Below are 23,493 nucleotides of genomic sequence, written 5' to 3'. Positions count from 1 at the left end.
GAGTGAGTGAGTGTGTGAGTGAGTGAGTGAGTGTGTGAGTGAGTGAGTGAGTGAGTGTGTGTGAGTGAGTGAGTGTGTGAGTGAGTGAGTGAGTGAGTGAGTGAGTGAGTGAGTGAGTGAGTGAGTGAGTGAGTGAGCGAGCGAGCGAGCGAGTGTGTGAGTGAGTGAGTGAGTGAGTGTGTGAGTGAGTGAGTGAGTGAGTGAGTGAGTGAGTGAGTGTGTGAGTGAGTGAGTGAGTGTGTGAGTGAGCGTGTGAGTGAGCGTGTGAGTGAGCGTGTGAGTGAGTGTGTGAGTGAGTGAGCGTGTGAGTGAGTGAGCGTGTGAGTGAGTGTGTGAGTGAGTGAGTGAGTGAGTGTGTGAGTGTGTGTGAGTGAGTGAGTGTGTGAGTGAGTGAGTGAGTGAGTGAGTGAGTGAGTGAGTGTGTGAGTGAGTGAGTGAGTGAGTGAGTGAGTGTGTGAGTGAGTGAGTGAGTGAGTGAGTGAGTGAGTGAGTGAGTGTGTGAGTGTGTGTGAGTGAGTGAGTGTGTGAGTGAGTGAGTGAGTGAGTGAGTGAGTGAGTGAGTGAGCGAGCGAGCGAGTGTGTGAGTGAGTGAGTGAGTGTGTGAGTGAGTGAGTGAGTGAGTGAGTGAGTGAGTGAGTGAGTGAGTGAGTGAGTGAGTGAGTGAGCGAGTGAGTGAGCGTGTGAGTGAGTGAGTGAGTGAGCGTGTGAGTGAGTGAGTGAGTGAGTGAGTGAGCGAGCGAGCGAGCGAGTGAGCGAGTGAGCGTGTGAGCGTGTGAGTGAGTGTGTGAGTGAGTGTGTGAGTGAGCGTGTGAGTGAGCGTGTGAGTGAGTGAGCGAGTGAGCGTGTGAGTGAGTGAGTGTGTGAGTGAGTGAGTGAGCATGTGAGTGAGTGTGTGAGTGAGTGAGTGAGCATGTGAGTGAGTGTGTGAGTGAGTGAGTGAATGTGAAGATATATTTGTGTGGCTAGTAAACACACATTATAGTGCAGTAATACAGCAGCACATATGATGCTGAAACCCTCCGTTCGAGCAGGAAACAGCAGCAGTGTCCTCACATACGTCTCTAAAGTGTGATAGATTCAAAGGGACATAAGCAAAAGGTTATGACCAGCACACATCGGATTGTCAGGACAAACTTACGGAAGCTTTGATCATGGACAACTACAGACTGAAGAAGTCAAAGGATTCTTCCCTTTGCCAGAGGCGATTTGGTACAGAGAGAGAGAGAGGCATACGGAAACCCTCATGAGTGAAAAGAAGAGACGCTTTAACTGAAGGCCTGGAGAACAGAGGGATGATTCCCCGAGCCGCCCGCAAATCAGCTCTCCACGGGAGAGACGGAGAGAGGGAGGATAGAAACAGACAGAAAGGAGGGAGAGCTGAAAGAAGAGTGTGCGATCTGCGCTCGTGCGCCACATCAAGCGCCGCTGCGGCTTTGAACCAATCACAGCGCGCAGGATGCCGTGGCCCCAGCAATTCCCACAGTATGGGCGGCATGAAGGTACACAAAGGTGCTGTCACGCATTTGATGCTATTAAAGGGAGGAATAATTTAAGGCCACAAGAAAGAAAGAAACGGAGGGAGAGAAAGAGAAACACAATACCTATTCTTAAGCGGAGAGCTTTCAAATGCAGTTTTTATTCTTTTTGAAGAGGGCGAGTTAAAGGAATATATAACTGTCAATATGAAGTTCTCAATCCATTTGGGCTGAAAGATAAGACAGAGGGATGACTGCTTTTATATTTGGAGTATTGAGTAATAATAAATTGTGCACAATATGAGCAAATATTATAAAAAGTAAAATTTGACTTTAAGCTGTTGTGGCAAGGGGGGCGTGGTTCAGCGAGGTCTGCAGCGGGAGAGAGAGCCGCGGGACAAGCGGTACGTGAGTGGGTTGGAAGCAGATTAATAACACCTGTCTCTTGTTCTAGTAATGAGCGCGGAGAGGGGATAAAACAGCAGTGGAACCGGAGATCGAGGAGAGAGAGAACCCGGACGGTTGATGCGTAACCCCCTTACTGAGACTGAGTACCGGAAGCCGGAAGTGCCGACCCGGAAGTGATCGAGAGATCGTGTTATGAGATTCCACACTTGAATGTGTGTGTGCTGACAAGTTTATTGAGAAAATAAAGAGACAGCATCAACCGTCCAGCCGACCCCTTGTCCTCTTCCTTCCTTATTATATCGAACTTTGCTACAGTGGTGCCGAAAACCGGGAAGGAAGTAGGACCGCGCCGCCGCCATGACTACTCCAACGCCCTCCGCCACGCCGTTTGCGGACATTATCACCTCTCTCGCGGCCCTCCACCAGACTCAACATCAGTCCATGCTGGACCTGCGGGCGGACCAGGAGCGTCGATTCGAGGCCATCGTCCGCGGCCAGCAAGAGGACCGCGAGAGGTTCCGGAGCTGGATAGACCGGGAGGTTCGCACCGAAGCCGCCGGGCTCGCCAGCGCACCGGTCCACGTGCCCCTACACAAGATGGGGCCACAGGACGATCCCGAGGCCTTCATTGACTTATTTCAGAAAGCGGCGGAGGCCTGCGGGTGGCCCCGGGCACAGTGGCCGGTGCGCCTGATTCCACTACTCACCGGGGAAGCCCAGGCGGCCGCCCAACAACTGCCGGTGGCGAACCTCCTGGATTACGACGATCTCAAGAGGGCCATCATCCAGCGGGTCGGTCGGACCCCCGAACAGCATCGTCAGCGTTTCCGCTCGCTGGAGTGGGGGGAGACCGGCCGGCCCTTCGCGATGGCCCACCAGCTCCGGGACGCCTGCCGCAAATGGCTATTGGCCGGTGGAAGCGACGTGGACCACATCGTCGATCTGGTGGTACTGGAGCAGTTCATCGCTCGGCTACCCAAGAAGACCGCCGAGTGGGTCCAGTGCCACCGGCCCACGTCGCTGACGACGGCCATCAATCTGGCGGAGGACCATCTGGTGGCGTGCCCAGGGGTCGGCGAACCCCGACTAACCTCTCCCTCTCTCTCTCCCCCCTCTGTCTCTCCTTCTCACCCTGTCCCTCTCCCCAGGTCCCGCCCTCCAGGGCCCCCTCGCATTCCCCCCAGAGGTCGGGGCGGAATGGGCCCAGGGCAGTACGGGAGTTCGAGGGCCCCGCCCAGGGGGGCGGGGCCGCTGGGGTCGGGCGGGGATAACGGGTCCGGTTCCACCCCCCCTTCGCGCTCATATTCCAACCCACTCCCCGCCGCAGGGGCGGCGGGCAGGCCTGGGCTGGCCTGCTGGCGGTGCGGCGACCCGGACCATTTTGTGGACCGATGTCCAATGATGGACATCGGGACAATGATCCGGGTCCCGGACATTCAGCGGGCCACCCCTGATCAAGCAGGAGAGTACCAAGTTCCTGTGAGTATCAAGGGGGGTACATATCAGGCTTTGGTGGATTCAGGCTGTAACCAAACCTCGATCCATCAAAGCCTGATGCAACCTGGGGCATTGGATACAAGCCGCATGGTTAAGGTGCGGTGTGTGCACGGGGATGTGGTGGAATATCCGGTTGTCCCAGTCACGATACAGTTTAGGGGAGAAAATCATAGTGTGGAGGTGGCGGTTAGTCCCCACCTCCGGCATCCGCTAATTCTGGGGACAAATTGGCCCGCCTTTCCGGCGTTATTGGGGTCGATATGTGCGGATGCCGCTTGGGGGAACAAGGCCAGGAACGGGGCGGTGCGAGTGCAGGTTGGTGAGACTGATACGGGACCCTCGGGAACTGCTTCAGAGGAACCGAGCGGGGTCGAGAGACTGATTCTCTCGGACCGCGATGACTTCCCTCTGGAGCAGTCTCAAGACGATACCCTAAAACATGCTTTCCAACAGGTCCGCACTATCGACGGCCAGTCCCTTCAACCTGCCTTGCCCGTCACGTATCCTTATTTTGCCATAATTAAGGATAGGTTGTATCGAGTGACCCAAGACGCTCAGACAAAAATGGATACAACCCAGTTGTTAGTACCAAAGAGCCGCCGGGAAATGCTTTTCCAGGCGGCTCACTCGAACCCGATGGCGGGCCACCTGGGACAGGCGGCCACGCTGAATCGTTTAATGACCCGTTTTTTCTGGCCAGGCATTCACGACAATGTGCGCAGGTGGTGCGCGTCTTGTCCTGAATGTCAGTTGGTGAATCCACTGGCCTCCCCAAAAGCGCCATTGCGCCCCCTTCCATTAATGCAGGTCCCCTTCGAGAGAATTGCGATGGACCTCATCGGGCCATTAGAGCGATCCGCACGCGGGCATCGTTTTGCGCTAGTTATCGTGGACTACGCAACACGATATCCGGAGGCAGTGGCTCTCCGCAACATCTCGGCGAAGAGTGTTGCGGACGCGCTGTTTCGTTTAATCTCCCGGGTGGGGATTCCGAAGGAAATCCTCACTGATCAAGGCACGGCGTTTATGTCACGCACGTTAAGCGAATTATACGGGTTATTGGGCATCAAATCGATTCGGACAAGCGTCTATCACCCACAAACAGACGGCTTGGTCGAACGATTTAATCGCACTCTTAAATCCATGATCCGTAAATTCGTACAGGAAGACGCCAAAAATTGGGATCGGTGGTTAGAACCCCTCTTATTCGCTGTGCGAGAGGTCCCGCAAGCCTCCACGGGGTTTTCCCCCTTCGAGCTTCTCTACGGACGACAGCCCCGTGGGGTGCTGGACGTCCTACGAGAAACTTGGGAGGAGGGGCCTTCTTTGGCCAAAAACGAAATTCAATATGTGCTGGACTTGCGAACAAAACTCCACACCTTGGGGCGGCTATCTAGGGAGAATTTGTTGCAAGCCCAGGACCGCCAAAGCCGGTCGTATAACAGGGGTACGAGACTACGCAAATTCACACCGGGAGAGAAAGTGCTTGTATTACTCCCGACATCGAGCTCTAAATTAATGTCGAAATGGCAGGGGCCGTTTGAGGTCGCTCGACAGGTTGGAGACCTCGATTATGAAGTAATACGGTCCGATAGGAACGGAGCACGGCAAATATATCACCTTAATCTCCTGAAAAAATGGAATGAGGTCGAATCAGTGTTGTTGGCGACGGTGATCGGGGGAGAGGATGATCTCGGGCCAGAGGCGAGCATCAAAGCACAATCGGTCGCACTGGCCCCTGGGGGAGATCACCTCTCACCGTCCCAACTCACTGATCTCTCAAAACTACAGGCGGAATTCGCCGACGTGTTCTCGCCCCTACCGGGCCGTACCGACTTAATTCAGCACCATATCGAGACCGAGCCGGGCGTGGTAGTTCGCAGCCGGCCGTATCGTTTACCTGAACACAAAAAAAAAGTAGTTCAGGAAGAATTAGGGGCGATGCTCGATATGGGAGTAATAGAAGAGTCTAACAGTGACTGGGCGAGCCCGATCGTTTTGGTCCCTAAAACCGACGGCTCGGTCAGGTTCTGTGTAGACTACCGCAAGGTGAACGCAGTGTCGAAATTCGACGCGTATCCAATGCCGCGGGTTGACGAGTTGCTTGATCGGCTCGGCACGGCTCGATTTTATTCGACATTGGACTTAACGAAGGGCTATTGGCAGATCCCCTTGTCTCCATTGTCCAAAGAAAAAACAGCCTTCACCACGCCGTTCGGATTGCACCAATTCGTCACACTTCCCTTCGGGTTGTTCGGGGCACCCGCTACCTTTCAGCGCCTCATGGACAGGATTTTGCGTCCCCATGCCGCATATGCTGCTGCCTACCTGGACGACATCGTGATTTACAGTCACGATTGGCAGCGACATATGCAGCATGTCCGGGCGGTCTTGAGGTCGTTGAGGGGAGCGGGGCTCACGGCCAACCCGAAGAAGTGTGCAATTGGGCGGGTGGAGGTAAGGTATCTGGGCTTCCACTTGGGTCATGGGCAGGTGCGTCCCCAAATTGATAAGACCGCCGCAATTGCAACCTGCCCGAGGCCCAAGACCAAAAAGGAGGTAAGGCAGTTCTTGGGGCTGGCGGGATATTATAGACGGTTTATACCAAATTATTCGGACCTCACCAGCCCCCTGACTGACCTTACTAAAAAGGGGCTACCAGATACGGTCCAATGGACGGAGCCGTGCCAGCAGGCCTTCACCCGAGTTAAGGCTGCTCTATGTGGCGGGCCGCTTTTACACTCCCCTGACTTTTCTCTCCCTTTTCTGTTGCAGACTGACGCGTCGGACAGGGGGCTGGGCGCAGTCCTGGCCCAGGAGGTGGAGGGGGGAGAGCGGCCGGTGCTGTACATTAGCCGTAAGCTCTCGAAGAGAGAGGCTAAGTACAGCACCATCGAAAAAGAGTGCCTTGCCATCAGGTGGGCCGTTCTCACCCTCCGCTACTACCTTCTGGGGCGGGAGTTCACCCTCTGTTCGGACCACGCTCCTCTCCAGTGGCTCCACCGCATGAAGGATACCAACGCGCGGATCACCCGTTGGTATCTAGCTCTTCAGCCTTTTAAGTTCCAGGTGGTCCACAGGCCGGGTGCTCAGATGGCTGTGGCCGACTTCCTCTCCAGAAATGGGGGGGGGGGGGCTGCAGGCCGGACGGCTCCCCGGCCTGAGTCGGGCGGTGGGGGTATGTGGCAAGGGGGGCGTGGTTCAGCGAGGTCTGCAGCGGGAGAGAGAGCCGCGGGACAAGCGGTACGTGAGTGGGTTGGAAGCAGATTAATAACACCTGTCTCTTGTTCTAGTAATGAGCGCGGAGAGGGGATAAAACAGCAGTGGAACCGGAGATCGAGGAGAGAGAGAACCCGGACGGTTGATGCGTAACCCCCTTACTGAGACTGAGTACCGGAAGCCGGAAGTGCCGACCCGGAAGTGATCGAGAGATCGTGTTATGAGATTCCACACTTGAATGTGTGTGTGCTGACAAGTTTATTGAGAAAATAAAGAGACAGCATCAACCGTCCAGCCGACCCCTTGTCCTCTTCCTTCCTTATTATATCGAACTTTGCTACAGCTGTATATGGATAATTGTGAATAACACTGCTGATCTCTTCATCTCCTGTTAGTGGGTGGGATATATTAGGCAGCAAGTGAACATTTAGTCCTCAGAGTTGATGTGTGTGAAGCAGGAGAAATGGGCAAGCGTAAGGATTTGAGCGAGTTTGGCCAGATTGTGACGGCTAGACGACTGGGTCAGAGCATCTCCAAAACTGCAGCTCTTGTGGGCTGTTCCCAGTCTGCAGTGGTCAGTATCTATCAAAAGTGCTCCAAGGAAGGACCAGTGGAGAACCGGCCACAGGGTCATGGGCGGCCAAGGCTCATTGATGCACGTGGGGAGCGAAGGCTGGCCCGTGGGGTCCGATCAAACAGACGAGCTACTGGAGCTCAAACTGCTCCAGAAGTTAATGCTGGTTCTGATAGAAAGCTGTCAGAATACACAGAGCAGCTCAGTTTGAGGCGTATGGACCAGTCAGGGTGACCTCTGACCCCTGACCCCGCCGAAAGCACCAACAGTGGCACGTGAGCATCAGAACTGGACCACGGAGCAATGGAAGAAGGTGGCCTGGTCTGAGGAATCACGTGTTCTTCTACATCCTGTGGATGGCCGGGTGTGTGTGTGTGTGTGTGTGTGGCTTACCTGGGGAACACATGGCCCCAGGATGCACTATGGGAAGAAGGCGAGCCGGCGGAGGCAGTGTGATGCTTTGGCCAATGTTCTGCTGGGAAACCTTGGGTCCTCCATCCATGTGGATGTTACTTTGACACGCTCCACCTACCTAAGCATTGCTGAGACCATGTTCAGCCTTTGATGGAAACGGTATTCTGGTGGCTGTGGCTCTTCCAGCAGGATAATGCTCCTGACACAAAGCACAAATGCTTCAGGAATGGTTTGAGGAGCACAACAACCAGTTTGAGGCGTCGACTCGGCCTCCAGTTTCCCCAGATCTCAATCCAATCGAGCATCTGTGGGATGAGCTGAACAAACGAGTCCGATCCATCCCACCTCGCAACTTACAGGACTTAAAGGATCTGCTACTAACACATTGGTGCCAGATACCACAGCACACCTTCAGGGGTCAGTGGAGTCCATGCCTAGGTCAGGGGGCCAAAATTAGGTTATAATGTTATGCCTGGTTGGTGTTTTGTCAACTTATTCTACTAACCCGATCCCTAATCTAGTCTGCTAGTAATCGATTTAGTTGACATGCAGTTGCTTATCGTTTGTAGAATATCGAAATAAAGTTGTAACGAACATTATTCAAACGTTCTATTTTGAATATATATATATATATACAAATGTTAATAACAAGCCTTGCTTTCTTCTTGTTTGATTTAGTTTTGTTTTAGCCAAACACTCTTGGTCTAATTCCAGAAATCAGCATCTGTCCTACTGTACGCACCACAAGCGAAGAAACTAATAACACACACAACTCTCAAATATCACAAAGAAAAACTAACTTCCCAGATCATTTCAACTAATGGCAGAACTTTTATCTGTTTTAATGTGTGTGTGTGTGTGTGTGTGTGTGTGTGTGTGTGTGTGTGTGTGTGTGTGTGTGTGTGTGTGTGTGTGTGTGTGTGTGTGTGTGTGTGTGTGTGCTGGAGCCGTGATATGATGCTCTCGGTCCCTTGACAAGTAAGACTTATATTTAAAAGAAAACTCTTTTATGATGAGAACAACAGCAACGACAAAAAATAAACATGTTGTAATATTTGAAGGAAATGGCTGTTTTATTAGAAAAAAAGAGGAGCAAATGAAGTCTAAATTAAAGAAAGGACGGAGCGCGAGCGAGGGTTTGATGTGTGAGTGATGATGCTGAGGGTTATTGTGAGTGTTTATAGACGGCAGTGATATTACACACACACACACACACACACACACACACCCTCAGCTCTCACTTACTACTATGTACACAGTGAAAAATTGTGCATGTTATGCATGTTTTATCATACTGTGCTCTTCCTCTAGAGAGCCACATGAACACGATCAGAGATTATGACGGGATTTTGTCTGTCCAAGATCGTTCTCTCGCTTTACTCAGGAAAAGAGGGAATGGGTTCAATACAAGCCTATCAAAAACATTTGTCGACCACAGGAGATCGTTTTAAATCAACCCTGCAGAAATATTTTACAGTAACAAATGGTTTATGAGCGGAGACATTGTGGAGGAATGCAGAAATGTGAAGCTTGTGTTTTTTGCAACAGTATTCTTAATTAATCTCAGATTACACTGCAAATGATGCTCTTCTTACTCAGGAATTTCGTCTTGTTTCTAGTCAAGATGCATTTACTATATAAGTCAAACGGCATAAGATATGTTTTCTAGTTTTGTTGAAACTTAAAATCAAAATGAAGTTTAGGCAAAATGATCATGATCTTATTTCTGATTGAAATCTTGTTTTTTGTTTCCGAACAGAAATAAGATTATTTTTCTCAATCCACTGGTAAATAATTGTGCCCGTTTTAAGCAAAAACTCTCTTCATTTAGATATTTTTCCCCCAGAAAACAAGAACAAATATTGTATGTCATTATACTGATCTAGTAAATGCATCTTGATTTAAGAATATTTAGATATTTGGACTGGAAGCAAGACAAAAACACTAAATAAGAAGAGCGTTGTTTGTAGTGTAGTAGCATGTGTTAAACCCTGACGTCTGGCTTACAGCTTTAAAAACACAAAAAAACAGCTCCGGGTCGCAGAGCAGAGATCTTTTAAAGTTAGTTAGCAATGGAGTGGAATCGGTGTGTGTGTGTGTGTGTGTGTGTGTGTAAAGCTTGGTCGGCTAAAATCAATGAGCGTTTTGATTGGTTGCAGCTCAGGGACGATGTCAGATTATTACCAATAAAGAGAATTAGATCAAATGATTTTTGACTTTGAAATTTATCTTTAATCCAATCAGAGATAAAGTCATCAGTGAAATTGCTGTTGATTAAGAAATGAGATATTTGGTGGCATTCGTCCTAAGTGCCTCGCTCGCTGCAAACGATCTGTTTTATTACTCAGTCAAACCTCCTGATTTCATTTTCAAATGACTATTGAGTGAAGGTCTCGGCGGAGTGAGTCGACAGCACCATCAGTAATACCTTTCTTCACGTGTCCTGTCTCGCACCGCGTCGGAGACACATCCATCTCTTCATGTGCTTTAAAAGCTCCGTCCTCCTGCCACTGCGAGTGTGTGTGTGTGTGTGTGTGTGTGTGTGTGTGTGTGTGTGTGTGTGTGTGTGTGTGTGTGTGTGTGTGTGTGTGTACCTGCTAGTCCCTATGATGCGGGCACACAAGGATAGTAATACCAGTCAATGTTGTCCTTTTGGGGAATTATTTGGCCCCCATGAGGAAAAGAGCTTAAAAACATACTAAGTAATGTTTTGAAAATGTAAAAGTGCAGAAAGTTCTGTGTGTGTGTGTGTGTGTGTGTGTGTGTGTGTGTGTGTGTGTGTGTGATGGGTAGGTTTAGGTTTAGAGGGATATAAAATACTGTTTGTAGGCTATAAAAATGTAGTAATTTAGGACACATATTCACTATTAACTCCGACTTCTGCCTCAATAAACTCCTAATTTACTGCTTATTAATAGTTAGTAAGGTAGTTTTTGTAGCGTTTAAGTTTAGGTATTGGGTCGGATTAAGGGATGTAGAATAAGCTCATGCAGAATAAGGCATTAATATGAGCTTTAGAAGTGCTCATAAACAGACAATATCCTAGTAATATGCATGATCATAAGACACTAGTTAATAGTTAATAACTGAACCCTAAAATAAAGTGTTACCCAGTTTTTTTGTGTTAATATTCTCAAGAGCCAATGCCAATGCTTCTGCTATTCTATTTTTGGTTGCATTTTACTGTTTCCATCACAAAACCATCACAAGGCCACTTTACAGAAGTTTACAGAAGCTTCCCCAGTGTCACCTGCACATCCACTCAGTTCTGCTGTTCTGGCTTCTCATTAATTGTGTGATATATTTGTGTTGGAGATCTTCATTTGCATGTCTTCGCTTCTCCGTGGTTTGTTAAGGACATGAAAAAAAACGAACATTTTCTTCTCAAACACAACTAATTAGAGTCCGACAGCCCTGCGTGACTCGGCCGGGATGTAAATTGTGGACACGTCTGCTGTCGTTCCCATTGTTTTTGCCGTTTCATCAGAAACCTCTCTAATTAAGCCCAACTTATAGACGTCTATTTTAAGTGCGTAAGGTGGCGTGATGAGCGAAGGGTCTGATTCCTCGAGTGGAAACTCTGTTTGTGGAAAGTGTCATTTTAACCTTCTGGAATAAAATAATTGGGAGGAGGAAAGTTTTCTTTTGTGGCCTTTTGCAGCCTCACTCATCTCTTGCTTTACCCGTCCCCGACATAACCCGCACGGTGCTGAGCTCTAGTCATTACCTGGACTGGACGGCCCCTCCAGAAATGACTTTGAACGACCATCTCCAAGGCCTAATTAGAAATACGGCCATGCTTTTGTCACCGCACTCACCTAGAGCTCCGGAAATCAGCCGGTGCATGTTAAAAAGCTATGACCGTCTCACTTTGTCACGACCTTTAGCTGAATTACAGCGATGAGTATAAATGACGGACCGCGTTCTCAAAGATGACTCTGGAAAGGCTATTTTCTGCCGCTCAGCGTGAGCCCAGTAAACATTACAATCCATCAGAGAGAACTAGAGAGAAAAAAACAGGGTTTGTTTTCACACTTAAAGGAGAGTGTTCTTAACTTAATCACCACCTTGTTTCGCTACATTTGCATATATTTGCATATTAATTGGACTACAGATTAAAATTGGTTTTGTAATTTTAATTAAGTGTCCACAAAGGTATATGATTAGAACTGTTTAAAATACAGGCTGACAGAGCGAGCCGGAGCGGGCCCGTCCTCTTCCGTGGAGGTGGATTACTTTCAGGGAATGCCTGCTTTATGATAGTTATTTTTAATCTTTACTAGATTATGCAGCTAAAGTGGCTGGGTGGGGGCGAGAGGGAGGAGCGGACGGCTATCAAAATCATTCTCATTTTTCAGCGCTCATTTGCCGTTCTGTTGATTTGCCGTACTCCACAAAAGTCCTTTGTAGCATTTCCTGATTGCAAATTAAGAGGCCAGGCTCTAAATATAAAGAACAGAATTTTGATTTAGTGCATAAGTAACCAAATTATGCAAATGTGTTTATAAGTGCAGTAAAGCATTGAGGAATAAACAGCCGCGCTGTCCTTGCCGGTTTACCTTGAGAAACCTTCTCTTAAAGAACCCTTAACATTGAAATGTGACTTTTGGGCTTTTTAGTTCATGGCTGCTGGCTTTCAGCTCATCTGTACGGTTAGTGCAGTCATAAAGGGCAATCATTAGTATATATATGCATGCAAATTTAAACAATCTTTATTTTCCAGGACAATGGGCAAACAGGGAATGTTAACAAATGTTCTTCCAGTAACATTAACAGAACTTTCACACACTATCTGTTTTTAATTGTCTTAAAAAATGTTTGTGTTAGACATTCGTCTTACATTTTTAAAATTTTACTACTAAAAATCATACAATGAAATGTTCCCCATATGATAACATAACCAAGAAAAACGCTTTTAAACATTTTTTTTTTTTAATCTGGACAGTTTGAATGTTGAGAGAATGTCCAGAATTAACGTTGTTATAGCTTAATAAGGAAAGCGTTCTTAGAACAAATCTTGGATAAAAAAAAAAAAAAAAAACATCTGTTAATTGAATAAATGTATGCTTAGCTGACTATATAATAAGCAAACAACTCTAGAATTAGACTCGAGTATTAGACTAAAAATAGTCTGTTGTAAACATTATCCATTAAAGTGAACTATATTTCTAAGACAGTGTTTTTTATTTATTTTTTTTAGTTGTTTTCAATGCATTATAAAATGGCTTCCTTCACAAAAGACATACATTAAATTACCGAAAGTTTCGAAACGCCTGCCTTTACATGCACATGAACTATTGAGCTTCATAAGGTTTAATCTGGAGTCGGCCCACCCTCTCTAACAGCTCCAGCTCTTCTGGGAAGGCTTTCCTCAAGGTTTAGGAGTGTGTTTATGGGGATTTTTGCCCATTCTTCTAGAAGCTCATTTGTGAGGTCAGGCACTGATGTTGGACGAGAAGGCCTGGCTCTCAGTCTCCGCTCTAATTCATCCCAAAGCTGTTCTATCGGGTTGAGCTCAGGACTCTGTGCAGGCCAGTCCAGTTCCTCCACACCAAACTCCTCATCCATGTCTTTATGGAGCGACGCTTTGTGCACTGGAGCGCAGTCATGCTGGGACAGGAAGGGGCCGTCCACAAACTGATCCCACAAAGTCCGGAGCATGAAATTGTCCAAAATGTCTTGATGAAGCATTAAGAGTTCCTTTCACTGGAACTAAGAGGCCAATCCCTGAAAAACAACCCCATATAATCTTTGTTCTAATCCCACTAACAGTTGAGCGTGGAATATTTAGTAGTGAGGAAATGTCAGGAATGGTCTTATTGCACAGGTGTCAGCCTATCACGGCCCCACGCTTGAGTTCACTGAGCTCCTGAGAGCGACCCATTCTTTCACTAATGTGTGTAGAAGCGTCTGCAGGCCGAGAGCTGGAGTTACACACCTGTGGCCATGAAGAGATCCAACACCTGAACTCAGGGATCTGGAGGAGCGGCCCAATACTTCTGGCAGTATTGTGAATGTGTGCATGAAGATGAAACCTTTAGGAACATCCACATTTACAATGACATGAATGTCCCCTTAAAATGCAACCTACACACTGAGCTCACCAGGCATTGGAACCGAGCCACATCATTTCAGTCTTTGCTGTTGTTGCTCTCAACAAGTTTGTATTTCTGAGACACAATGAAAGACACTCAGCTCAGCATCGGATGTGTCCGTTAGTTACACAAGCCGCTGTGTTTACTAGAGTAGAAGATTGCCATTTCATGAACAGCAGTATAGACTCATGGACGTCACAGACATCTGCCATTGTAGATGTGGTGATAAAAACATCAGTCCAACAGTCTATACAACAAGAGGAAACAGGACAGCACTTGATTTTTATTTTATTGTTAAAAAAACATTAGGTGGAAGATTATGAAGTATCTTTGTAGGGTTAGGGTGGGTACAGTGTGTACCGAATCATTACTTGTCTTTTTCCAGAAGCTGAGAAAACATAAGGAGAGGCATAAGTCTGCTCTTTCCAGCTCTGAGCTCATTTGGACGCTGTAACCTGCAGCCAAAGAGTCTTCCTCCTTCAAAGAGAGGCAGAGACCTCAGCATCTCCATCTGAACTCTTCTCGCATGTCAGAGGCTCAATTTTCTGATGCAATTACACCAAAGTCAGACAATCACGCAGGAGAATTTGGATGAAATACAATATTACTGTAGCGTTTCTTTGGTGTGGTCAGGGAAGTTTTTGGAAAGACATTTGGAAACATTTTCCTCATAAAACACTTAACTATTTAAGCGATAGGATCGAGTTCCTGAGCACAGATTTCAACGGCTAAATCACTGTCTGTCTGTCTGTCTGTCTGTCTGTCTGTCTGTCTCTCTCTCTCTCTCTCTCTCTCTCTCTCTCTCTCTCTCTCTCTCTCTCTCTCTCTCTCTCTCTCTCTCTCTCTCTCTCCCTCTGTCTGTCTGTCCATCTCTCTGTCCATCTATCTGATGGTCTATCTTTCTGTCTGTCTGTATCTTTGTCTGTCAGTCTGTCTGTCTGTATGTCTGTTCGTCTTTCTTTCTTTCTTTCTTTCTTTCTTTCTTTCTTTCTTTCTTTCTTTCTTTCTTTCTTTCTTTCTTTCTTTCTTTCTTTCTTTCTTTCCTTCCTTCCTTCCTTCCTTCCTTCCTTCCTTCCTTCCTTCCGTCCGTCCGTCCGTCCGTCCGTCCGTCCATCCATCTGTCTGTATCTTTGTCTGTCTCTCCGCCTGTCCGTCCGTCCGTCCGTCCATCTGTCCGTCCGTCCTTATTTCTTTCTTTCTTTCTTTCTTTCTTTCTTTCTTTCTTTCTTTCTTTCTTTCTTTCTTTCTTTCTTTCTTTCTTTCTTTCTTTCTTTCTTTCTTTCTTTCTTTCTGTCTCTGTCCGTCCGTCCGTCCGTCTGTCCATCCGTCTATCAATCCATCCATCCATCCATCCATCTGTATCTTTGTCTCTCAGTCTGTCAGTCCGTATTTCTTTCTTTCTTTCTTTCTTTCTTTCTTTCTTTCTTTCTTTCTTTCTTTCTTTCTTTCTTTCTTTCTTTCTGTCTGTCCCTCCGTCGGTCCATCTGTCTGGGAAGACAGTCTGTCTGCTGGAAAGTGCATACAGAAACGTGCATGTTTTATATTTCTGTCTGCTTTCTTCAAATTGCATCTTCTTGAATTACTAAGCTGTCCTAATAGGTCCAACCTGTGCCGAGCGTCTCTTTCCTGCTGGGTTTGTGTGTTGAGACTAAAGACCCACATGATGTGAAGTTACAAGACCTCTGCCTTACATTCGTCTCTGCTCATAGGCTGCGGTTTCTGCTCTCCTGCTACTGGTTCTCGTTCTCAATCTCTCTCGCCTCAGTTTCTCCTCCCTAATTGACCAAAGCTGAGGATGTCAGGATCACTGTTCCTCTGCCATGAGCATTTCTGTCTCATTAAAAAACCCTTCGCTACAACTGATGAGATGCAATGCAAGGGCTGAAATTTCTTCATTGATTCTGTCTATAATCACTTTGAGAGAGGAACTAAAGCTGAACTTTTTGGTACTGATGTTTTCCTTTTGTTAACAACATGAACTAAGAATGATGGTCAATTTGAGTCAATCTATGAGTAACTTCAATCTAGAGTATTGTAAGTTTGGGGTTCGGTTTAGAATAAGTTGACGTGTAGTTACTTATAGCCCCTAATATAACATAGTCCCTTATAGTTACTTCACCCGTCTCTTGCTAATATGATTTCTAAGCTGTAAGGTGTCCAGAATAATAATCCTCCACTTTGTGTTAATAGGCCAGAGGAGAACTGAGTCTGGTTTCTCTAAGGTTTATTTTTCTCCATCATGCCCTGATGGGCAACTAAATATACAAATAACATTAATTAATGAGGTCTTATTTAATTCTATAAACTATAATACTGATCTGCCAACATTGTCTCTCTATGATAAATTAAAATAAGCTGATAACATCACTGTTTACTCCAGAACGACTGTACAGCCAAATCTAATTCTGCTGCAGTATTGTCCTGTTTAACACTGAAGCTGCTCTGACACAATCGGCGTTGGAGAAGAGCGATATAAATAAAGCTGATTGATTGATTAATTGATTGATTGATTGATAGTAAAGAGAATATATTATGCAGAGCATCTAAATAAGGCATTTACAGACATCTACTAATGCTCTAACCAAGTGTTACCCAGTTTAACACACACCATACACTGACTGTTCGGTGTGGATTAATAACACACGGTGAGAAAAGAACATCTTTTTTTCTGCAGCTTGTTCCTGCATGACTGATTCTCCTCCTGGATGTCAGAGCTGAGAGTGTAAAACATCTTCCTTTCCTGTAGCGATTAACCTGAACCTGCCAGAAAGCGCAGGCTGACAGCAGCGAGACAGACAGGAAGGCCATTGTGTCTGTCTATAGGTGGCAGGTGATGGATATTTCTCCACTTTATGCTGAGCTATTATCATAAATAAAACGCTCCATAAGCACAACCTTTTGCTCGCTAATGGAATTTGTCAACATGAAAGAGTCGTATTGTTCTCGCGGCTTCTCCGTTCAGCGGTCCAGTGCCAAATCCTTCGCCCGTCTCCTGCCAGCGTTTCGCGTTAACACCAGGAGCTCAGGGAATCGCATGCCATAATGAAATTACCTCGGCGCAAACAAATAAGGTCAGAGACTCAAGGAGACGCCATTCTGCTAATTAAACGGCAAGTTCGTCTGCGAAAAGATGCACACAGACGCTGGCAGCAACGAGGATCCCAGGAATAATTTTTATGGATAATTCACTTTTTTTTATCTGTCATATAAATGAAGGGATGTCCAATCGTTCTGCTCCAACCCCAATTAAACACACCTGAACCAGCTAATCAAGATCCTACAGCAGACGAGAACTCCAGGGGTGTGTGGAGCTCAAACATGTCTTAGCCATCCAAACACAGCCTATAATAAGAGACATCTAACCATAGCTCTAGAATAGACTAATCATCAATTACATGAATATGTCAAGAAATTACACCAAACACCTTATAATCCCTGTGGACTTTGCTTATATGATGGAAAATCACACATCTCGCAAGTTATTTTGGTAAAAACAACGTGTAACCAAATTCAAGGTTATTTTGGATAGATGTTGGTTACTCACAGCCAGACTATATCAAGTCTATAGTTGACTGAGACTATATCAGGTCTATAGTTGACCCAGACTATATCACGTCTATAGTTGACTGAGACTATATCAGGTCTATAGTTAACCCAGACTATATCAGGTCTATAGTTAACCCAGACTATATCATGTCTATAGTTGACTGAGACTATATCAGGCCTATAATTAACCCAGACTATATCAGGTCTATAGTTAACCCAGACTATATCAGGTCTATAGTTAACCCAGACTACATCAGGTCTATAATTAACCCAGACTATATCGGGTCTATAGTTGACTTTGACTATATCAGGTCTATAGTTAACCTAGACTATATTGGGTCTATAGTTAACCCAAACTACATCAGGTCTATAGTTAACCCAGACTATATCAGGTCTATAGTTAACCCAAACTACATAAGGTCTATAGTTAACCCAGACTATATTGGGTCTATAGTTAACCCAGACTATATTGGGTCTATAGTTAACCCAAAGTATATCAGGTCTATAGTTAACCCAGACTATATCAGGTCTATAGTTAACCCAGACTATATCGGGTCTATAGTTAACCCAAACTACATAAGGTCTATAGTTAACCCAGACTATATTGGGTCTATAGTTAACCCCAACTACATCAGGTCTATAGTTAACCCAGACTATATCACGTCTATAGTTGACTGAGACTATATCAGGTCTATAGTTAACCCAGACTATATCGGGTGTATAGTTAACCCAAACTACATCAGGTCTATAGTTAACCCAAACTAAATCAGGTCTATAGTTAATCCAGACTATATCGGGTCTATAGTTAACCCAGACTATATCGGGTCTATAGTTAACCCAAACTACATCAGGTCTATAGTTAACCCAGACTATATCAGGTCTATAGTTAACACAAACTATATCAGGTCTACAGTTAACCCAGACTATATCAAGTCTATAGTTAACCCAGACTATATCGGGTCTATAGTTAACCAAAACTACATAAGGTCTATAGTTAACTCAGACTATATTGGGTCTATAGTTAACCCAAACTACGTAAGGTCTATAGTTAACCCAAACTACATCAGGTCTATAGTTAACCCAGACTATATCACGTCTATAGTTAACCCAAACTACATCAGGTCTATAGTTAATCCAGACTATATCGGGTCTATAGTTAATCCAGACTATATCGGGTCTATAGTTAATCCAGACTATATCAGGTCTATAGTTAACCCAGACTATATCAGGTTTATAGTTAACCCAGACTATATCGGGTCTATAGTTAACCCAGACTATATCAGGTCTATAGTTAACCCAGACTATATCAGGTCTATAGTTAACCCAGACTACATCAGGTCTATAGTTAATCCAGACTATATCGGGTCTATAGTTAACCCAGACTATATCAGGTCTATAGTTAACCCAGACTATATCAGGTCTATAGTTAACCCAGACTATATCACATATATAGTTAACCCAGACTACATCGGGTCTATAGTTAACCCAGAATATATCAGTTCTATAGTTAACCCACACTATATTGAGTCTATAGTTAACTCAGACTATATCAGGTCTATAGTTAACCCAGACTATATCAGGTCTATAGTTAACCCAGACTATATCGAGTCTATAGTTAACCCAGACTATATTGGGTCTATATTTAACCCAGACTATATTGGGTCTATTGTTAACCCAGACTATATCGGGTCTATAGTTAACCCAGACTATATTGGGTCTATAGTAAACTCAGACTATATCACGTCTATAGTTAACCCAGACTATATCAGGTCTATAGTCAACCCAGACTATATCACGTCTATAGTTTACTGAGACTATATCAGGTCTATAGTTAACCCAGACTATATCGGGTCTATAGTTAACCCAAATTACATCTGGTCTATTGTGAACCCAGACTATATCAGGTCTATAGTTAACCCAGACTATATCAGGTCTATAGTTAACTCAGAATAAATCAGGTCTATAGTTAACCCAGACTATATTACGTCTATAGTTGACTGAGACTATATCAGGTCTATAGTTAACCCAGACTATATCGGGTCTATAGTTAACCCAAATTACATCTGGTCTATTGTGAACCCAGACTATATCAGGTCTATAGTTAACCCAAACTATTTCAGGTCTATAGTTAACCCAGACTATATCAGGTCTATAGTTAACCAAGACTATATCGAGTCTATAGTTAACCCAGACTTTATTGGGTCTATAGTTAACCCAGACTATATCAGGTCTATAGTTAACCCAGACTATATTGGGTCTATAGTTAACCCAGACTATATCAGGTCTATAGTTAACCCAGACTATATTGGGTCTATAGACATTTATATTACAACATCAAATTTATTTTAAAATGAATGTGAATAATATTTAGTGTATGTATTTGTTTTAAAATATTACATTTAATTTAAATTATATATGTGTGTGTGTGTGTCTGGTAAATGTGGACAGTTCATCAGTGTGGCTGCAGACGTCTGAGCTCTGAAAGTTACAGGATGTTTCAACGTTTTATTTTTATTTTAATATAAAGAAACACTTGCTTCTCTTTGATTTCTTTAAAACGGTGAATTTCAGGCCTGAAGTGCGATCTATATAATACACTTCCAGAAGCTCATTCAGTGACTTTCACGTGTTTTTACGGAGGTAATTGTTTTAATGGGAATCTCATGCCTGGAGCCTCTCGGTCCCAAACTGCTGTTTAACCGAAACCTTATCAGACACAATTAGCTTTACCTTTACATTTCTTTCTGCTGCTCTTACGCATGTTATTACCTCGACTGCCGTGGCCGCTCTTTTATAATTATTGACCATGACTTATTGTAATTAGTTTATTTAAGCCGAATAGGTATAATAGCAGCCTAAAGCGGTTGAGCTTTCCAAGGTTTCCCCGCCGTCTTCATCAGCACCTGCCTGATCAAACCATGACAGCTCGTGTTGACAGAATAAATGCTTTGTCAGCAGAAGTACTTAGTTTTTTCTGGTTATTGTGTTATTACACAGCTGACATTCAACAAGAAGACAAAGTCCCGCAGCGAGGGGTATCAATAAATCTGACAGACGGCTCTGAAGACCACCTATGTGCCGTGATAACAGCCTCAGAGGGACGGAAATCATATTTCAGCTCAGAACTCGACATCCGCGTGAACTCCAGATGCTTTCGGGGCCAGTAATGAAACATCAGTCTTCCGGCTCTTATCCGTCCAGAAGTTCAGACTCCGTCATTATTCACTCGCGTCCCGAACCTGAATGTCTTGTGTGGATCTAAACAGGAGCCAGAGCTGTTATGTGCCATTGGTTTGTGTGAGCAAAAGACCCACATTTAAGTTGAGTTCAATCACGGATAATCTTTGAGTCATGTGAACTTTGTGCTGTAATTGTATCTGCCTGACTTTTGAGAGGTCTATAACCCATGGAGACAACTGTACACTGCAAAAATGCTTTTCTTCCTTAGTATTTTTGTCTTGTTTCTAGTCAAAATATCTAACAATTCGTACATTAAGAAACATTTACTAGAGAAGTAGAAATGATTGTCTTGTTTTGGGGAGAAATAACTCAAAATGAAGAGAGTTTTTGCTTAAAATAAGATAAATAATCTGCCAATGGGGTGAGAAAAATAATCTTCTTTCTGCTTAGGACACGAAAAAAAAACAAGATTTCAAACAGAAATTAAAGCTATAAGCAGCGATGAAAGCCCCAGGAATAGTGTGAATATTAAGGTAATAAGGTAAATATTTTAAAGTTTTTTTTATTTGTAAACGTTTTGGGCAGCTTGGACATTGTATGCCTGAGTTACAATAACTTCCTGTGTCATGGAGAAACATCAAACTTTGTACATTTTCAGCGAAAACTCAAGATGTTTGCAATTTAACAACGCCAAGGCCTTAAGATTAGACTAACCAAATATGATGTTGATCTAATTAAATCTCTAGGTGGAGTTTGTTGAAGTACAACGTATGGAAATGGCAAAAACTGCAAAAAGTTTGCAGAGAAAATTCCAAATATCTAACTTTCTGATCTGATTTTGCTCCCATGGACTTTTGTTGTAGGTGTTGGGCTGTTACATGTGTGTACCAAATTTCATACTCGTACGTGAAACATAACGCGAAGAGTTAAAATTTTGTATCAAGACATTTTGCATAATTCTGAAACTATATCAGACGTACATTTTCAGCACTTCTGACGTGTACATGAGTTTAAAGTGTTTAGGCCCTCAAAAATGTGATTAATTTCAGTTTTTGCAGTATATGTGATGAGAATGAATCATACAGACCTGAGGACATTTACAGGACTCTTTTCATATATAATACATATATTTCATATGTGGATGGGTGTTTGTTCAGTGTCTGTGTTTGTGCTCAGCACTGAAGAGCTTTGGATCAGAGTGAGTTTCTCCTCAAACTCTGACACTAATGACACATAAACGGCTCGGAGACCATCATCTTATGGGATAAGTGTGTGTGTGTGTGTGTGTGTGTGTGTGTGTGTGTGTGTGTGTGTGTGTGTGTGTGTGTGTGTGTGGTGCAGAGCTTTTCGTTTACTCTTAAAAATAAAAATAAATGATTCAGCAAAGAACCTTCTCTGAGTGAACGAGGTTCTGCGTCTCTGCAGAGGAAGTTCTGGTCTGTGTAAGTGTTTAACACCATAGGTTTTCTACCAAACAAATTAATAAAAAGTTATTGGGCTTTTGAGCTTTTTCGAATTTCCCCTTTCATGCAGTGTGTAATAAAGCGAATGTGAATGTAAAAGCTCTGTAAAGTTTCAAATAACAAAGATAAATGGAGTTTTGTCTTAAAAAGGACACACTTTATATCAGGTGGCCTTAACTACTGTGTACTAACATTGTAATTAATAATTTCATACAATGCACTTATTGTGTACATACATGTTCTTACATTGTACTTATATTTTAAAAATACCTGCATGTAATTACGTCTGTAATTAAACTCTGCAGTTAATTTGCATAATGCCCGCATCTGGTCATGATTGGCTGAACAGTGTCTTTTCCCCCCGCCCTCAAACGCTGTAGTTAATTTGCATAATGCCCGCATCTGATCGTGATTGGCTGAACAGTGTCTTTTCCCCCCGCCCTCAAACTCTGTAGTTCATTTGCATAATGCCCGCATCTGGTCGTGATTGGCTGAACAGTGTCTTTTCCCCCCACCCTCAAACTCTGTAGTTAATTTGCATAATGCCCGCATCTGGTCGTGATTGGCTGAACAGTGTCTTTTCCCCCCGCCCTCAAACTCTGTAGTTAATTTGCATAATGCCCGCATCTGGTCCTGATTGGCTGACCAGTGTCTTTCCCCCCCGCCCTCAAACACTGTAGTTAATTTGCATAATGCCCGCATCTGGTCGTGATTGGCTGACCAGTGTCTTTTCCCCCCTCCCTCAAACACTGTAGTTAATTTGCATAATGCCCGCATCTGGTCGTGATTGGCTGACCAGTGTCTTTTCCCCCCGCCCTCAAACACTGTAGTTAATTTGCATAATGCCCGCATCTGGTCATGATTGGCTGAACAGTGTCTTTTCCCCCCGCCCTCAAACACTGTAGTTAATTTGCATAATGCCCGCATCTGATCGTGATTGGCTGACCAGTGTCTTTTCCCCCCTCCCTCAAACACTGTAGTTAATTTGCATAATGCCCGCATCTGGTCGTGATTGGCTGACCAGTGTCTTTTCCCCCCGCCCTCAAACACTGTAGTTAATTTGCATAATGCCCGCATCTGGTCATGATTGGCTGAACAGTGTCTTTTCCCCCCGCCCTCAAACACTGTAGTTAATTTGCATAATGTCCACTTCTGACGAACCCCAAGGCCTGGTTCATATCACTGTGTCAAGAGTTGAGATTCAGATATGATAATGAGCGTTTGCTTTCTGACCAATCACAGCAGCTCTCAGAGAGGCGGAGTTTAGAGATACTGAATCTTCTTATGAAGCGTTTAAGATACACTGAGAGAAACGAGGTAATGTGCAATGTATGTTATTATGTATTATTATTAAAGTGTTTTTTTGATCTTTGATGCATGTGAACCTGTTGTTGGAGACAAAATTTGAAGCCTTTAAAATAGTACAATAGGGCATTTTAAGTGCAACATCTGTGATGTGCTGATGATTATTAATAATTAGTAACACACTTAGTCTAAGACAAGACAATCTGGAAGGTTTAAGAGCAGAAATGTGCGATATTTTTAATGATGTTTGTTATCTGTGCCGTAAAGTCTTGATTTGTCCTTTTAGCTGTTAAAGGTATGAACTTCAGGTTATGTTA

The sequence above is a fragment of the Pseudorasbora parva genome, chromosome 12 (genome assembly GCF_024679245.1).
Source record: "Pseudorasbora parva isolate DD20220531a chromosome 12, ASM2467924v1, whole genome shotgun sequence".
NCBI classification, from domain to species: domain Eukaryota; kingdom Metazoa; phylum Chordata; class Actinopteri; order Cypriniformes; family Gobionidae; genus Pseudorasbora; species Pseudorasbora parva.
This window is presented reverse-complemented; position numbering follows the sequence as displayed.